Below are 18654 nucleotides of genomic sequence, written 5' to 3' on the forward strand. Positions count from 1 at the left end.
AATCCTTTCTTTATAAGACGGGACGTCATCAATCTATCACTGTTACGTATACTTGGATCCCCCGCCAACTATCGGTGTATGACCTCAAAAATGGTAATCTTGGCACGTTTTAAACATAAACTATGCGCCCCAGAGGTCTAGGGGGACTACGTGCACATGAGCTTGATGGCTTTTACATCACACAAAACGACCTTTTTGCCTGAAATTGCATCACTGGGAACCCAGGGTAGGGTTTTGACGTGGTGTCCTATCTCTATGCCCAAATCTCTGTATTTGCGGACCAGAAAAGCCATTTGCTAAACTAGTGGATTAGGTAATAATAAAGAAAACATCTGTGTTTAAATTTGAAATATTAAAATGCGTTTTTGTTGATTTGGGAATTGCAGGTGAAACAACCAGATTAATTGGTAATACATAGAAAACGAATTCCAAGAGAATAAAATTAATCCTAAGGCAGAACTCAAATCCAAAAGAATGCTTGGTGCAAGATTTATTTTGTGAACAACACGCTATGGTGACAATAGAGCATAATAAACTAGGTTACAGTTTGGTTCTGTATTCAACACTTTCCAAATATAATTGTTTGTGTCATGAAAGTTGCGTCCTTACCACCCTTATATGGGTAAAGTTTAGTCAATATCTACCAAATCATGTTATTGAGGTTGGAATAAAGTGAATACACCATTTGATGCCTTTTTTATGCTGATTACGAATATAATAGCCTAAGCATTTCTATCGGAAATTTCAGCCCCCCCTATATAGGCTATACCTAACCTAACCCTGAATCAGCATATATAGGGGGGGGGGGCTGAAATTCATTTTCGATAGAAATGCTTATTAGATTTGTAATCAGCATAAAAAAGGCATTGAATGGTGTATTCACTTTTGTCCTAACTCAATAATATGATTTGGTAGATATTGACCTAAAGTTCTACCAAATCATATTAGGCTAGGGCCATTTTTTCACTCATCAATGTGCTAAGATCTTACATTTTTTGTCAGAAAACACTTGAAAGTCAAATCTTTAAACAAAAATCTTACATCTTTGGTTGTTTTTGTGCAAGCATCTTTCATCATTCTGCTGTGATCCGCGGTCTGAGAACAATGATGAGTAGATCATCAAAGTTCTCTCATCATTGTTCTATATGGCAAAACAGTGGCAGTCTTCACACTTTTTGCTAACATCAGTGAGCTGTAAGATCTTAGAACAAAGATGAGTTAAGAAACAATAATCTTTGCAGAAAGATGTAAGATCTTAGTGCTAAAAAACGGGCCTATTATTGAGTTAGGAATAAAGTGAATACACCATTTGATGCTGATGCTGATGCTTTTTTTATGCTGATTATGAATATAATAATTATTTCTATCAGAAATGAATTTCAGCCCCCCCCCTATATATGCCAATTCAGGGTTAGGTTAGGTTAGTTATATAGGGGGGGGCTGAAATTCATATCCAATAGAAATGATTAGCCTATTGTATTTGTAATCAGCATAAAAAAGGCATCAAATGGTGTATTCACTTTATTCCTAACTCAATAATATGATTTGGTAGAACTTTACCCTAATATGTTAGTACAGCCCTATAGGCCTACACAAAAAAGCTAATGATTTTTTTTCAAATAGTTGTCATTAAACTAGGCTAGTTTACTGTTTTTCAGAAATAAATAGAGTACAAAAAGGATTTAACTGTCATAATGACATATTATATTTGGAAAGAGTGTTGAGTAGGCCAAGGATAGAATCATGGGTGCCCATATGGGGGGCAGGGGGGGGGGCTCCTGCCCCCCTGACTGAATGATGTTGCCTTATTTTTATATTTTTTTTCTGAGATTTCTATTATATAGCATTAAAAGTGCCAATTAGACGAGGTTTGCCCCCCCCCCCCTGGAATTCAGCTTATGGGCACCCATGGATAGAATTCTTAATAAGGGTTTTGTTTCCTCAGAAATTAACCTAGATGATTTATAAGGAGGAAACTTTGTGAGTAATATTTTAGATCAGATGCTTTTATGTATCTTGAAAATCCTAGTTGACTTAGGTGAACAAATTTTAGGGAATGTATCCAAAGCCTTAATGGTCCCCTGGGAGGGCACTTTAAAGCACATAGCCTACCTCCAGCCCTTCCAATGACAATGTGTGTGTGATATAATTTTATCATTGAGAAATAGATCTACTGCTTAAATGAGAGACAAGTAAAGGGTTTTCAGCCTCATACCTTTTCTCAACTATGATTTAAAAGGCATTTAAATTCATTTCTTGGATATAGGAAAAAACCTTTTTGTCAAAATTTTGATGGACACTGATGTATCATCAATACAATCTTCTAAACCAAAGAAATAAGAAAGGATAACAATAGTAGCTTGACAACACTTTCTTAGGGTGTAATTTAGGTCCAAAATTCATACTACTACTAAAAACTAGCTATCTATCTGACCACCACCAAGCTATCTGAGGCCAACACAGCTATGCATGCTCCTCCATCCTAATGTATTTAAAGTCGGTAAAATTCTACTTTAATTACTTTTACCTATCTTTGAAAGGGGTGAGGTTAGGAAAATGAAACTTTCAGGGATGGGTCTACAGGCTAAAATATGTCCTGGGAAGGTATTTTGAAGTACTTATCTCCTTTCTTTCTCCCTCTAGAGGATCCTGAAATTTGACTACATGACAGGTGCCTATTGAAATTTTGGCAAAACAACATTTTACCTTAATTTTCAGTTATAAGATTCTTTTTCTCTGGCTTTAGTTCTGAAAATGCAATTCCTGTTATTTGAGTAGTATTTTAAGCCATATCAATATTAATTTTCAAAATTTAGGAAATGTATTTGAATATCTTTAAAACTCTATAAATCAGGGTTGAGCAAAGTTATGAGGCTGAAAACAATTTTGTTGCACTTCATTTTAAGCAGAAGATTTATTTTACAAGTTTTCACTTTTATAACACACAGATTTTTAAAGGTCATCAAAGGTCAGGACCCTCTAGAGGGGGAAGGAGTGGAGGTAGGTACTTCAAAATACCTTCCCGGGACATACTTTAGCCTGTAGATCTATCCCCGAAAGTTTCATTTTCCTAACCAAACTCCTTTCCAAGATAGCCAAAAGTAGCTAAAGTCGAATTTTACCCTTCACTCTTTACACCCTCCCAGGAAGTTTTCATTTCCCTTAAATCATTCTTTATGACTTCCTCTTATTCTAACCATGGATGACCTGCTTTCTGTTCAGTCCTAGACAGTTGGCCAAAAGGGACAATCTTTTGGCAATCTGTCATCCTTCATCTGTAGAATGTGCCCTAGCCATCTCAACCTTTCTCTCATTATAGCCTTAGAAAGTAGGATTGAACCACGCTTTTTGTACAGCCTACTGTTTGAAATATGGTAAGTCAGCTTGGTACCCTGAACAATCTGTTGGCAATTTCTCTGGAAAACCTCTAGCAAATTTCTATCCACTTTTTGAAGTTCCCATGCTTCAGAACCATATTTGACCACTGTCATTGCTGTAGCTTCTAATACTCTAATCTTGGTTTGCAGACATATCTTCCTGTTCTTCCAAACTTTTTTTTTAAATGTGAAAAAAAAAACACCCTGAGCCTTGGCTATTCTACTTTAAAATCTTCACCACTCCCACCATCTTTACTAATAATTAATTAAAACAACTTTTTCCACAAAATATGTTTTTCAAAGAAAAGTAAAGAACTCCATTAAACCAAAATTGAGCATCTGACCACCAAATCAAATAATCTACCAATTATTAAACTACCACAAATCAGCATTGATAAATAGGTGAAACCCAAAACAAACAGAAATTACAATAAATAACCAAGTCAAACTCAAAGCAAGCAGAAATTAACATGAGTAGGGCTCAAAACCCCCATGCCTTCTCAAGGCCAGAACATAATTTGCACTTTACTGAAAAAATATAAATGTTTTTACTTTTATAACTTTAATAAATCAAATAATGTTAACATTTTGATTACTAAATATCAATATATGCATATCAAACTGACACATTCATTTATATTTTTTTCAGTAAAGTACAAAATTTGTTCTAGTCTTGGGAAGGCATAGGGGTTTTGAGCCCTACTCATGTTATTTTCTGCTCAATTTGAGTTTGACTTGGTTATTTATTGTAATTTATGTTTTTTTTGGGTTTCATTCATTTATCAATTCTGATTTGTGGGAGCTTCATGCTTGGTAGATTATTTGATTTTATTTTTGCTCATTTTTGATTTAATGGAGTTCTTTACTTTTCTTTAAGAAACTTATTTTGTGGAAACAGTTTTTTAAATTAATTTTTGTTCATTTGAAATAGTCTTTTCAGGGAAAAAGAAAAATAATACTTTAAATGTTTTCGTTTTTTTAAGGACTTTATAGTTTGGCCTGTTATTTGTATGCTGGAGATAATTTTTCAGAAATTTTTAACAACATACACCCTTTTGAATCGGGACACAAATAGTAGTATTTAATTTAATTTCATACCTTCTCTAGTTGACCTGAAATAGAAAATTTGATACCATTTGCAAAAAAATCTGTTCACTTTCTTTGATTAATTAAAAAAAACTTTCCAAAAAATAAGTTTCAAAGAAAAGTAAAGGCCATTTTAAACTTAAGCTCAGGAGATATTAATACCTGTTAAAATTCAAACTCAAAACAACCAGAAATTACTATTAAAGAATAAATGAAACCCAAAACAAACAGAAATTAAATAAACAATTGTAGCAAAAAAAATACAACAAGTAATAATATAAATGCATAAATAGATTTTAAAGCAAGTAATCCTTAGATTGAATAATGAAAATTAAGCTTCAAACAAAAAAAATAGTTTGCTATTAAAGTATAAATGAAACTTAAAATAAACAGAAACTAAATAAACAATCAATGCAAACAAACATACAATATATATTAATGTAAATGAATAAATAAATCTTAAAACAAGTGAAACTTAAATTGAATATGCAAATCAAGTTTGAATTGAATAAAAATAACTACAAACAAGAGTTTGGGTATCACCTCACTGCAAAAGCCTAAAACCTACTGCGTCATTGGTGCCTTACTGAAAACTATATGAGTCTTGAACAGTCTTGGAAAATATAAACAAATTCAAATTGAATATTAGATATATAATTATATTAATTGTCCAAAGATCCATTAGTTCAAGATTTTTTTTCACTAATTTTTATTTTCATTTTCAATGCTGTAAGAACTGGAAAAGAATAAATTTGTAATATAAGAGTAATTTTGTTTTCAGTGAAGCTCCAATGATGCAGAAGGCTTTAGGTTTTTGCAGTTAAAGAAGGGGGCAGTATCCAAATTTTGTATGGTAGTGAAACTATATTTGTCTTGACCAATCTTGGGAAGAACTAATAAATTAAACTGAATATTTGATGTATAATGATATTAATTGCTGAAAGCTCATGAGTTCAAAATATTACTGTAATTTTAATATTTATTTTCAATATTAAGTACAAATGAAAACATTTGTAATATAATTCGTCTTCAGTAAAGTGCCAATGATGCAGTAGGTTTTAGGCTTCTGCAGTGAGGCAATACCCAAACTGTTGTTTGTAGTTATTTTTATTCAATTCAAATTTGATTTGCATATTCAATTTAAGTTTCACTCGTTTTAAGATTTATTTATTCATTTACATTAATATATATTGTATGTTTCTTCACATTGATTGTTTATTTAATTTCTGTTCGTTTTAAGTTTCATTTATACTTTAATAGCAAACTATTTTTTTTTGTTTTAAGCTTGATTTTCATATTCATTCTAAGCATTACTCGCTTTAAAATCTATTTATTCATTTATATTATTACTTGTTGGCCAACCATCTAGGGCTAAACGGAAAGCAGGTCGTCCCCGTCTGGGGTGGGAGGACGTCATAAAGAAAGATTTAAAGGAAATGGGAACTTCGTGGGCGGGTGTAAGAAGGGAGGCTTTGAATAGATTGGGTTGGAGGAGGAGCGTGCGTAGCTGTGTTGGCCTCAGGCGGCTTGGTGCTGCAATGAGTTGTTAGCAGTAGTAGTAGTAGTAGTATTCATATCTCCTGAGCTTAAGTTTAAAATGGCCTTTACTTTTCTTTGAAAAACTTATTTTTTGGAAAGTTTTTTTTTCAATTAATTTTTGTTCGTTTTTTATTGCAAAAAGTTTCAAGTTTTTATTGCATGGAGAGGGGGTTGCTTACTGTCCAATTATTCTTGACTTTATAAAACGGATCTAGAACTTTCAATTTAAATCGAATGAGGCTTTTTTCAAAGTTTATACAATTACCTCTTTGATAAAAACCTTATATATTAACAATAGACAGCTTGCATAACTTGTGGACAGCAATTGGCAACAATGAATGGATTGAAATAATTGCTCTAATAAGGGTGTTTTGACCATTTCACTTGCTGACACAAAGGGATCACAACTGTTTGGAATTGACCTTAATAGGATTTTGTGTGCCAAAGCAATTTTGCATCTATCACAGAGTATGTATTTTAACCTTATAATTGGATAATTATAAGAGATTTACTTTGTGTTCTTCCCATACAAAACTTTACCGTATAAAAGTCTTTGGGGTGGGGGTGGCAGAGTTGGCAGAAGGAACAAAACTTTAGCGTAGTCAGTAGGAGAGGGGGATGGTGAGGTTGGAGACTCATCCAATACGGGGCGGAACTTCACTTATATCCTACGTTCCCGATTTAGGAGATCAGACAGACTCATTGGGCTGTAGAATGTTGGACCGTTTGAGCTGTGGAAGACGTTAAAATACTTAAAAATACTTTATATTTTCAGTTATAGCAGGATTGAGGTCATAGATTGTGGAATGGTGAGCCCCCTGGCCCATCATTTGGGTGAGCCTCAACTCATAATATGCAATTTTGATTAATTGTTCCGTGTTATGTGCATTTATTATTCTATATATGTTATTTTGAGTTATACTTTTATCGTATTGCGTTCATTATTAAGGCTTGAGATAAAAACTGAAACCTCAGTGGAGACAGTGGGAGGGGGGTGAAGTCTCCCCCCTCACATGCATAATTGAGCAGCCACAGAGAAAGTAAAATAAATGAAATTAGTCTGTCTTTTGGAAATGTCTTTTTTCAAAAGACACTAACAAAATCGTCTAAAGGAACCTGAAGTGCTATCTTAAACAATAAGTAGAACAACAGGGATTTTTTTTTTTTTTTTTTTTTTTTTACAAGACAGTGGAACGCAACTTTAAATGAATATTTCAACCCTATATCCAAGGGCCGTCCTCAGCAAAACAGACGAAGAGAATAAAAAACAATATAAAAGAAACTTTCATTAAAATTCAATCATTAAAACTGAAGTTTTTTTTTATAAATTAAAAAAAAAAAAATTAAAAAAAAATTTCAGTTTTAAAGTTTGAATTTTATTGTAAGTTTGTTTTATATTGTTTTTTATTCTCTTCATTTGTTTTGTTGAGGACGGACCTTGGATATAGGGTCGAAATATTCATTTAAAGTTGCATTCCACTGTCTTTTATAAAAATGTCCCTGTTGTTCTACTTATTGTTTATGATGGAAAGGCAGTGTGGTCTTCGTCGCTATTGAAGTGCTATCTCTGACATTTCCGTTGATTATTTATTCCCGTTACTTTCAGATGTAACATTTAGAATATTATCGAATGGGTTTAGTCGTCCCCTCCCTGAATAATTCACATTTGGAAAACCCACCCCTGGGAAATTCCTCCCCCCTCAAAGAACATTTTCTTTTCCTGCTGATAATTCCCTGCGTTAAATTCCACCCAGCAGAAATTTCTCAGCCGTGGAATATGCTCCCCAAACATATTCCCCTCAGATAATTTCGGATATTCATAAAAATGGAATCTGAAATTTCTACTCAACTTTTTAGGTCAGAAGCCATGCTATAGCATTACCTAAGTTAAGAGCCATAAGGGTTCAATGAATTAATACTTACTTATTTTTCCAGGGGCACTTTATGTGGAAGAGGTGGTCGCATAAACTTTGCAACGGGGTTCATTGAATTACAAGTTAAAATTTATAGTGCCCTTACACCAGGGACGGATCCAGGATTTTTTAGGGGGGGGGGGCAAAATAGGTTGATCGAATAAACTTGCGTTAGGATCAACTTTAATTACCGCAACGTTGCGTTAATTAAGTAAAGGACATTACTTTAGACTACGTTAGGGGGGGTGCGCCCCCCTCGCCCCTCCCCTGGATCCGCCAGTGCCTTACACTCTCTGTTTCTTTCCTTGTTAGGAAGGAGAGCAGATGCCTAATAGGTATGTGTTAATACCAAAACATTCTAACTCTCATTGGGCCTTCAGGTACAAACAGAATTAGTTCAAAGGGAAGGGTGGGGAAAAAGGGTGTGGGGGGGTATTTGCCATTCGATCGCTTTTGAATCGTAAGAGCTGGACTGGAACTTCCAATTTCCAATCAAATGAGCCCTCTCTGAAGTTTATACGAGAATCCCTTCCTGCCCCCGGGTCCCGGGGGGTTTTGTCGATGCCAGAGTTTTATTACTTAAACTTTCAACTATTTTTAACAAAATTTTTATCTGATTCATTTAGGGCGGGGAGGAGGGGGGGGGCTAGTTGCCCTCCAATCTCTTTTGACTCTTATAAACTGAACAAGAACTTTCAATTTCTAATCAAATGAGCCCTCTCTTAAGTTTATACGAGTATCCCTTCCATAAAAAATAATATGAAGGATTCGAATCCTTAAATTACAACCCTTGCCCTGAGGGCTGTGGGGGAATTGTCATCCTCAAAGACCTAATTTCCAGACCTTAAAACTACGTTTAATAAAATGGCTGTCTCATAATTTTGGTTGGATGTGTTTGGGGAAAAGGTGGGCATGAGAGGGGGGTTAGTTGCTGTCAAATCACTTTCGACTATTAAAAAGGGCACTAACTCTTTGAATTTCCAATCGAGTGAGCCTTTTTTGAAGTTTCTACGACACCGCCTTCTATAAAAACCTTATATGCCCCCAGGGTATAAATTAAAACCTTTGCCTTGAGGGTTGTGGGAGAGTGTCCTCCTCAAAGACATATTTTCTATCTGAAAATCAACTACGTTGAACAAAATGGCTATCTGAAAAATTTTGATCGGATGTGTTTTGGGGAATGATGGGCGTGCGGGGGGGGGGCGCCTAGTTGCCCTCCAATCACTTTCGACTATTAAAAAGGGCACTAGCCCTTCGAATTTCCAATCGAATGAGCCTTTTTTGAAGTTTCTACGACAACGCATTCTACAAAAACCTTATGTGCCCCCAGGGCATAACTGAAAACCCTTGCCCTGAGGGTTGTTGGGGAGTGTCCTCCTCAAAAACATATTTTCTATGTGTAAATCAACCACGCTGAAGAAAATGGATATCTAAAAATTTCGATGGTATGGTTTTGGGGGACTTATGGGCGTGGGGGGGGGGCTAGTTGCACTCCAATCACTTATGACTATTAAAAAGGGCACTAGCTCTTTTAATTTCCAATCGAATGAGCCTTTTTTGAAGTGTCTACGACAACGCTTTCTACAAAAACCTTATATGCCCCCATGGCATAACTTAACACCCTTGCCCTGAGGGTTGTGGGGGGTTATCCTCCTCAAAAACATATTTTCTATCTGGAAATCAACTACGTTGAACAAAATGGCTATATCACATTTTTGTTGGGTTGTGTGTGGTGGAAGGAGGGGGGTGTGGGGTGGGCTAGTTGCCCTCCAATCCCTATCGACTATTCAAAAGGGCAATCTCCCTTTGAATTTCCAATCGAATGGGCATGTTTTAAAGTTTCTACGACAACGCCTTCTATAAAAACCTTATATGCCCCCAGGGTTTAACTTAGAACCCTTGCCCTGAGGGTTGTGGGGGAGTGTCCTTCTCAAAAATATATTTTCTATCTGGAAATCAACTACGCTGAACAAAATAGCTATCTCAAATTTTTGATTGGTTATGTTTGAGGAACTGATTGGCGTAGGGGGGGGGCTATTTGCCCTTTAATCATTTTCGACTATTAAAAAGGGCACTAGCCTTTTGAATTTCAAATCGAATGAGCCTTTTTTGAAGTTTCTACGACAACGCCTTCTCTAAAAACCTTATAGCCTATGCCCCCAGGGCATAACTTAAAACCCTTGCCCTGAGGGTTTTGGGGGATTGTCCTCCTCAAAAACATATTTTCCATCTGAAAATCAACTATGCTGAACAAAATGGCTATCTCAAAATTTTGATTGGATGTGATTGGGGGAATAATGGGCATGGGGGGGGCTAGTTGCCCTCCAATCACTTTTTACTATTAAAAAGGGCGCTATCCTTTTGAATTACCAATCGAATGAGCCTGTTTTGAAGTTTCTACGACAACGCCTTCTATAATAACCTTATAGGCCCCCAGGGCATAACTTAAAACCCTTGCCTTGAAGGTTGTAGGGTAGTATCCTCCTCAAAAAAATATTTTCTATCTGGAAATCAACTACGGTGAACAAAATGGCTATCTCAAAATTTTGATTGGATGTGTTTGGGGAAATGATGGGTGGGGGGGCTAGTTGCACTCCAATCACTTTTGACTATTAAAGAGGGCACTAGCCCTTTAATTTCCAATTGAATGAGCCTGTTTTGAAGTTTTTATGACAACGCCTTCTATAACAACCTTATATGCCCCCAGGGCATAACTTAAAACCCTTGCCCTGAGGATTGTGGAGGAGTTTTCTCCTCACAAATATATTTTCTATCTGGAAATCAACTACGCTGAACAAAATGGTTATCTAAAAATTGTGTTTGGATATGTTTGGGGAAATGATGGGCGTGGGAGGGGGGTTAGGTGCACTCCAATTACTTTTGACTATTAACAAGGTCACTAGCCCTTTAATTTCCAATCGAATGAGCCTGTTTTGAAGTTACTGACGACAACGCCTTCTATAAAAACCTTATATGCCCCCAGGGCATAACTTAAAACCCTTGCCCTGAGGGTTGTGGGGGAGTATCCTCCTCAAAAACATATTTTCTATGTGAAAATCAACTACGCTGAAAAAAATGGCTATCTTAAAATTTTGATTGGATGTATTTTGGGGAATGATGGGCGCGGAGGGGGGCTAGTTGCCCTTCAATCACTTTTGACTATTAAAAAGGGCAATAGCTCTTTTAATTTCCAATCGAATGAGCCTTTTTTGAAGTGTCTACGACAACGCTTTCTACAAAAACCTTATATGCCCCCATGGCATAACTTAAAACCCTTGCCCTGAGGGTTGTGTGGGAGTTGTCCTCCTCAAAAACACATTTTCTATCTGGAAATCAACTACTTTGAATAAAATGGCTATCTCAAAATTTTGATTGGATGTGTCTGGGGGAATGATGGGCGTGGGGGTGGGGTTTAGTTGCCCTCTAATCACTTTCGACTATTAAAAAGGGTACTATGCCTTCTCGAATTTCCAATCGAATGAGCCTTTTTTGAAGTTTCTACGACAACGCCTTCTATAAAAACCTTATATGCCCCCAGGGTTTAACTTAAAACCCTTGCCCTGAGGGTTGTGGGTGAGTGTCCTCCTCAAAAACATATTTTCTATCTGGAAATCAACTATGCTGAAAAAAATGGCTATCTTAAAATTTTGATTGGATGTGTTTGGGAGAATGATTGGCGTCGGGGGGGGGGGGGGGGCTAGTTGCCCTCCAATCACTTTCGACTATTAAAAGGGCCCTAGCCCTTATCGAATTTCTAATCGAATGATCCTTTTTCGAAGTTTCTATGACAACGCCTTCTATAAAATACCTTATAGCCTATGCCCACAGGGCATAACTTAAAACCCTTGCCCTGAAGGGTTTAGGAGGATTGTCCTCCTCATAAAACATATTTTCCATCTGAAAATGCAAGCTATGCTGAATCAAAATGGCTATCTCAAAATTTTGATTGGATGTGATTGGGGGAATAATGGGCATGGAGGGGGCTAGTTGCCCTCCAATCACTTTTTACTATTAAAAAGGGCGCTATCCTTTTGAATTACCAATCGAATGAGCCTTTTTCGAAGTTTCTACGACAACGCCTTCTATAAAAACCTTATAGGCCCCCAGGGCATAACTTAAAACCCTTGCCTTGAAGGTTGTAGGGGAGTATCCTCCTCAAAAACATATTTTCTATCTGGAAATCAACTACGGTGAACAAAATGGCTATCTCAAAATTTTGATTGGATGTGTTTGGGGAAATGAGGGGTGGGGGGGATAGTTGTACTCCAATCACTTTTGACTATTAAAGAGGGCACTAGCCCTTTAATTTCCAATTGAATGAGCCTGTTTTGAAGTTTTTATGACAACGCCTTCTATAAAAACCTTATATGCCCCAGGGGATAACTTAAAACACTTGCCCTGACGGTTGTGGAGGAGTTATCTCCTCAAAAACATATTTTCTATCTGGAAATCAACTACGCTGAACAAAATGGCTATCTCAAAATTCTGATTGAATTTGTTTAGAGGGATGGTGGGCGTGGAAGGGATGTTAGTTGCACTTCCAATCACTTTCGACTATTAAAAAGGGCACTAGTCCTTTAATTTCCAATCGAATGAGCCTGTTTTGAAGTTTCTACGACAACGCCTTCTATAATAACCTTATATGCCCCCAGGGCATAACTTAAAACCCTTGCCTTGAAGGTTGTAGGGGAGTATCCTCCTCAAAAAAATTTTTTCTATATGGAAATCAACTACGGTGAACAAAATGGCTATCTCAAAATTTTGATTGGATGTGTTTGGGGAAATGATGGGTGGAGGGGGGCTAGTTGCACTCCAATCACTTTTGACTATTAAAGAGGGCACTAGCCCTTTAATTTCCAATTGAATGAGCCTGTTTTGAAGTTTTTATGACAACGCCTTCTATAAAAACCTTATATGCCCCCAGGGCATAACTTAAAACCCTTGCCCTGAGGGTTCTCGGGGATTATCCTCCTCAAAAATATATTTTATATCTGCAAATCAACTATGCTGAACAAAATGGCTATCTCAAAATTTTGATTGGATGTGTTTGGGGGAATGATGGGCGTGGGGGGGGGCTAGTTGCCCACCAATCATTTTCAACGATTAAAAAAGGCACTAGAATTCTCGATTTCCAATTGAATGAGCCCCCTTTGAAGTTTCTACGACGACCCCTTCCATATGAAGTGCCTCTGGGGGAAAAAAAACATTGGAGCCGTATGGTCTTTTACTATAGGCAACGCAGCGTTGCCTCTGATAGCTTGGATACACTTACGCTATTTTGATTTGGTTAAATTTTAAGAGCAGAAGTAGCTCCAAAGGTTTAAATATAATACCCTCAGTGTTTCTTGGGATACTGCTGAGATGCCTTATTGGGAATTAGCATTAACACAGTGCATTTTGTTTTAGTCTTAAGGCAACATTTAGCTTTTAAACATAATGGGCAATTGGGTGGGTGGGTTTGGGAGGGGGATTAGTTGCCCTCCAATCACTTTTGACTATTAAAGGCATTATCCCTTTCTATTTTCAATAGAATGATCCCTTTTCGAAGTTCCTATGACAACTCCTGTGATATAAAGTGCCCTGGTCTAAAAAAATAACTACAACAAATAATATAAAAAAAAAAAAAAAAAAAAAAAAAAAAAATTACCCACATAAAGCTTTACTATAAAAATGCCAAGCCTTCTAATCACTTTCGAATTTTGATTAGATGTGTTTGGGGAAATGGTGGGCATGGAAGGGGTGCTAGTTGCCTTCCAACCACTTTTGACTATTAAAAAGGGCAAAGTCATTTCAATTTCCAATCAAATGAGTTCTTTTTGAAGTTTTTATGACAACGCTTTGTATAAAAACTTTATATACCTCCAGGACAGAACTTACAACCCTTGCTTGGAGGGTTGTGGGGGGGGGGGGGGGTTGTCATCCTCAAAATCCTAAGTTCCAGAACTTTCAATTATGTTGAATAAAATGGCTATCTCAAAATTTTGATTGGATGTGTTTGGGAAAAAAGTGGGCGTGAGAGGGGGGTTAGTTGCCCTCCAATCACTTTTGACTATTAAAAAGACAATAGCCCTTTGAATTCGAGCCATTTTTTGAAGTCTCTGCAACAAAGCTTTCTATAAAATCCTTATATGCCCCCAGGGCATAACTTAAAACCCTTGCCCTGTGGGCTGTGGGGGGAGTGTCCTCCTCAAAAACGTAATTTCTCTCTGAAAATCAACTACACTGAACAAAATGGCTATCTCAATATTTTGATTGGATGTGTTGGGGGGAAATGGTGGGCGTGGAAGGGGTGTTAGTTGCCTTCCAATCACTTTTGATTATTAAAAAGGGCACTAGCCATTCCAATTTGCAATCAAAAGAGCCCCTTTTGAAGTTTCTATAACAACACTACCTATAAAAACCTTATATGCCCCCAGGACATATCTTACAACCTTTGTCCTGGGGACTCTGGTTGGTTTGTCTTCCTCAATTCCATAATTTCCAGAACTTTCAGCTACGTTCAACAAAATGGCTATCTCTAAACTTTGATTGAATATGTTTGGGGAAATGGTGGGCGTGAGAAAGGGGTTAGTTACTCTCCATTCACTTTTGACTATTAAAAAGGGCACTAGCCCTTTCAATTTCCAACCAAATGAGCCTGTTTTGAAGTTTTTACTACAAAACTTTCTTTATAAACCTTATATGCCCTCAGGGCATATCTTACAACCTTTACCCTGAGGGCTCTCAGGGGGTTATCATCCTCAAAGACCTAATTTCCAGAACTTTCAACTAAGTTGAACAAAATAGATATCTCAAAATTTTCATTGGATGTGTTTGGGGAAATGGTTTGCCTGAAAGGGGGGTTAGTTGCCCTTCAATCACTTTCGACTATTAAAAAGGGCACTAGCCCTCTCAATTCCCATTTGAATGAGCCCTTTTTGAAGTTTCTACAACATAGCTTTATATAAAAACCTTATATGCCCCCAGGGCATAACTTACAACCCTTGCCCTGAGGGCTGTGGGGGGGGGTTGTCATCCTTAAAGACCTAATTTCCTAAACTTTCAAGTATGTTAGGTAAAATGGTTATCAAAAATTTTTGATTGGATGTGTTTGGGGAAAAGTTGGGTGTGAGAGGGGGGGTTAGTTGCCCTCAAACCACTTTTGATTATTAAAAAGGGGACTAACCCTTTGAATTTCCAATCAAATGAGCCTTTTTTCAAGTTTATACAACATAGATTTCAATAAAAACATTATATGCCCCCAGGGCATAACTTATGACCCTTGCCCTGAAGACTGTGGGGGGGATTATCCTGCTCAAAGGTATAATTTCTAGATCTTTGAACTGCGTTGAACAAAATGGCTATCTCAAAATTTCGATTGGATGTGTTTGGGGAAATGGTGGGCATGAAAGGGGTGTTAGTTGCCTTCCAATCACTTTCGACTATTAAAAAGGGTACTAGCCATTTCAATTTTCAATCAAATGAGCCATTTTTGAAGTTTAAAAACCTGAAGTTATAAAAACCTTATAGGCCCCCAGGGCATAACTTACAACCCTTGCCCTGAGGGCTGCGGGGGAGAGAGGGGGGTTCATTCTCAAGCACCTAATTTCCAGAACCTTCAACTGCGTAGAACAAAATGGCTATCTCAAAATTTTGAATGGATCTGTTTGGGGAAAAGGTGGGCGTGAGAGGAGGGTTTGTTGCCCTCCAGTCACTTTTAACTATTAAAAAGGGCACTAGCCCTTTGAATTTCCAATCGATAAGTTCTTTTTTTAAGTTTCTGCAACAACGTTTTCAACAACCCTTGCCCTGAGGGCTGTGTCATCTTCAAAAACATAATTTCTATCTGGAAGTCAACTACACTGAACAAAATGACTATCTCCAAATTTTGATTGGATGTGTTTGGGGAAATGGTGGACATGGAAGGGGGGGGGTGTTATTTGCCTTCCAATCACTTTCAACTATTAAAAAGGGCACAAGCCACTCCAATTTCCAGTCAAATGAACCCTTTTCCAAGTTTCTACAACAAATTCAATACGAAGTGCCCTGGTCTAAAGGAAAAAAATAATACATTTTGCCAACATTGTTCTTTACTTAGACAGCGCGATTGCGCTGCCTATGATACTACCATGGTAAGTCAAGCTGTCCACCTGATTAATCTTTTTTTTTTTTACCTAACGTCACTTCTTCATCTTCACCTAGTCCTGGCCTTAGCAATCTAGTCTTCTTAACATTAATTTTCATACCTATTCTAGAACCTTGAATTCATTAAAGCTCTGAAAGCTCATTCATTTTCATCTCATTTTTTTTTTTGTCTAGGATGATTAAATCATCAGCATAATCTAAGTCCAGGCAGTTGTGGATCCAGGGGGGGGGGGGGTGAGGGCGCCCGCCCCCCACGCGTAGTCTAAAGTAGTGTAATATACTTAATTAAGCAAATTTGCGTTAATTAAACTTGCGTTAATTTTTCCTCCCCATCTGATTCTGTGTTCTCCCATTGCCTTTTCTGTGCTCTTTAAGGCAAAGTCCATCAAAATGATCCATACAAAGGGGGAATAAAACACAACCCTGATTAACTCCTGATTTAAAATGAAACCAGGTGCTAACCTAATTTCCTACCCTAACTACAACAGTGTTATTCTCATACATAGCACTAGTCACTTTAATGTATTTATCAGGTATCAGAGGCAACGCTGTAGCGTTGCCTATAGTAAAGGCCATACGGTTACAATGTTTTGTTATTATTTATTTTTTTTCCGAGAGGCACTTCATACGGAAGGGGTCGTCGTAGAAACTTCAAAGGGGGCTCATTCGATTGAAAATCGAGAGTTCTAGTGCCCTTTTTAATATTCGAAAATAATTGAAGGGCAACTAGCCCCCACCCACGCCCATCATTCCCCCAAACACATCCACTCAAAATTTAAGATAGCCATTTTGTTCAGCGTAGTTGATTTCCAGATAGAAAATATATTTTTGAGGAGGACACTCCCCCACAACCCTCAGGGCAAGGGTTTTAAGTTATGCTCTGGGGGCTTATAAGGTTTTTATAGAAGGTGTTGTCGTAGAAACTTCGAAACAGGCTCATTCGGTTGGAAATTCAAAGGGCTAGTGCCCTTTTTAATAGTCGAAAGTGATTGGAGGACAACTATCCCCCCCCCCCCCACGCCCATCATTTCCCCAAACACATTCAATCAAAATTTTGAGATAGCCATTTTGTTCAGCAGTTATGCCCTGGGGGTATATAAGGTTTTTATAGAAAGCGTTGTCGTAGAAATTTCAAAAGGGGCTCATTCGATTGGAAATCGAGAGTTCAAGTGCCCTTTTTAATAGTCGAAAATGATTGGAGGGCAACTAGCCCCCCCCCCATGCCCATCATTCCCCCAAACATATCCAATCAAAATTTTGAGATAACCATTTTGTTCAGCGTAGTCGATCTACAGATAGAAAATATGTTTTTGAAGAGGACACTCCCCCTCAACCCTCAGGGCAAGGGTTTTAAGTTATGCCCTGGGTTCATATAAGGTTTTTATAGAAGGCCTTGTTGTAGAAACTTAAAAAAAGGCTCATTCGATTGGAAATTCGAAGGGATAGTGCCCTTTTTAATGGTCGAAAGTGATTGGAGGGCGACTAGCCCCCCCCATCATTCCCCCAAACACAACCAATTAAAATTTTGAGAAAGAAATTTTGTTCAGCGTAGTCGATTTCCGGAAATAAAATATGTTTTTGAGGAGGACACTCCCCCACATTCCTCAGGGCAAGGGTTTTAAGTTATGCCCTGGGGGTATATAAGGTTTTTATAGAAGGCGTTGTCGTAGAAACTTCAAAAAAGACACATTCGATTGGAAATTCAAAGGGCTAGTGCCCTTTTTAATAGTCAAAAGTGATTTGAGGGCAACTTTTCCCCAAACACATCCAATCAAAATTTTGAGACAGCCATTTTATTAAACGTAGTTTTAAGTTCTGGAAATTAGATCTTTGAGAATAACAGCCCCCGCCCAGCCCTCAGGGCAAGGGTTGTAATTTAAGGATTCTCCGAATCCTTCCCATTATTTCTTATGGAAGGGATGCTCGTAAGTAGAAGTGACCCTAAAGCCCCCATTGCCCACCCCTGCTGCCACCTACAACTTTTTTTAACACCATATATGAGCACGAGAACCACGTGGTTTATGGTTTTTGTCAATGTGAATGAAAAAACAGGAATTTTGTCACATTTATGGATGTTTTCTTGGATGGTTATGTGTGTTGGTTGATTTATTTGATGTTTTTAATGGATGTTTAATGGTTTTTGTCAGTAAGAATTTGAAAAACAGGAATTTTGTCACATTTATGGATGTCAACAGCAATTCATGTCTGTTATATCGTTTTCTCACTGAGAATGAAAAAACAGGAATTTTCTCAATTGTAAAAACATGAATTTTCTTACATTTATGTCTGTTTTCTTGGATGGTTATGTGTCTTGGTCGATTTATTTGATGTTTTTATGGTTTTTGTCAGTGAGAATGGAAAAACAGAAACTTTGTCCTGTTCATGGATTATTGAGTCTAATGGGGGCAGGTCAATGACACTTCCTTCTTGTTGTTGCTCGAGGCGAATGTCATGGTGTCCAGAAAGAGTATTTGTTGTTGTGGATAAAATTGTTCAATGTTATGAGTTTCCCGGAAACAGTTAGACCACGTGTTTCCTTCTCAGTTAATCAGAGGGCTTGTTTATATATTAGCGGTGGAGGGAATATAAGGAAAGGATTTTTGATATAGTTTTAT

General features: G+C 37.3%; 1 protein-coding gene across 3 annotated transcripts in view; it reads left to right on the forward strand.

Annotated features, from left to right (window-relative positions):
• Positions 1–346: 346 nt before the first annotated feature.
• Positions 347–18654, forward strand: part of LOC148939349 (proton-coupled zinc antiporter SLC30A2-like) — a 99321-nt gene continuing 81013 nt past the window's right edge. Inside the window, exon 1 of one of the 3 annotated variants that reach the window (XM_089107169.1) lies at positions 347–407. The gene's annotated coding sequence lies outside the window, so the exon portion shown is untranslated. Of the gene's footprint in view, positions 408–493; positions 515–18654 lie in introns of those variants that run through there. The other 2 variants (XM_089107170.1, XM_089107172.1) reach the window with 2 other exon arrangements.

This window comes from Artemia sp. Qi Xiang Cuo, chromosome 21 (genome assembly GCF_049724085.1).
Source record: "Artemia sp. Qi Xiang Cuo chromosome 21, ASM4972408v1, whole genome shotgun sequence".
NCBI classification, from domain to species: domain Eukaryota; kingdom Metazoa; phylum Arthropoda; class Branchiopoda; order Anostraca; family Artemiidae; genus Artemia; species Artemia sp. Qi Xiang Cuo.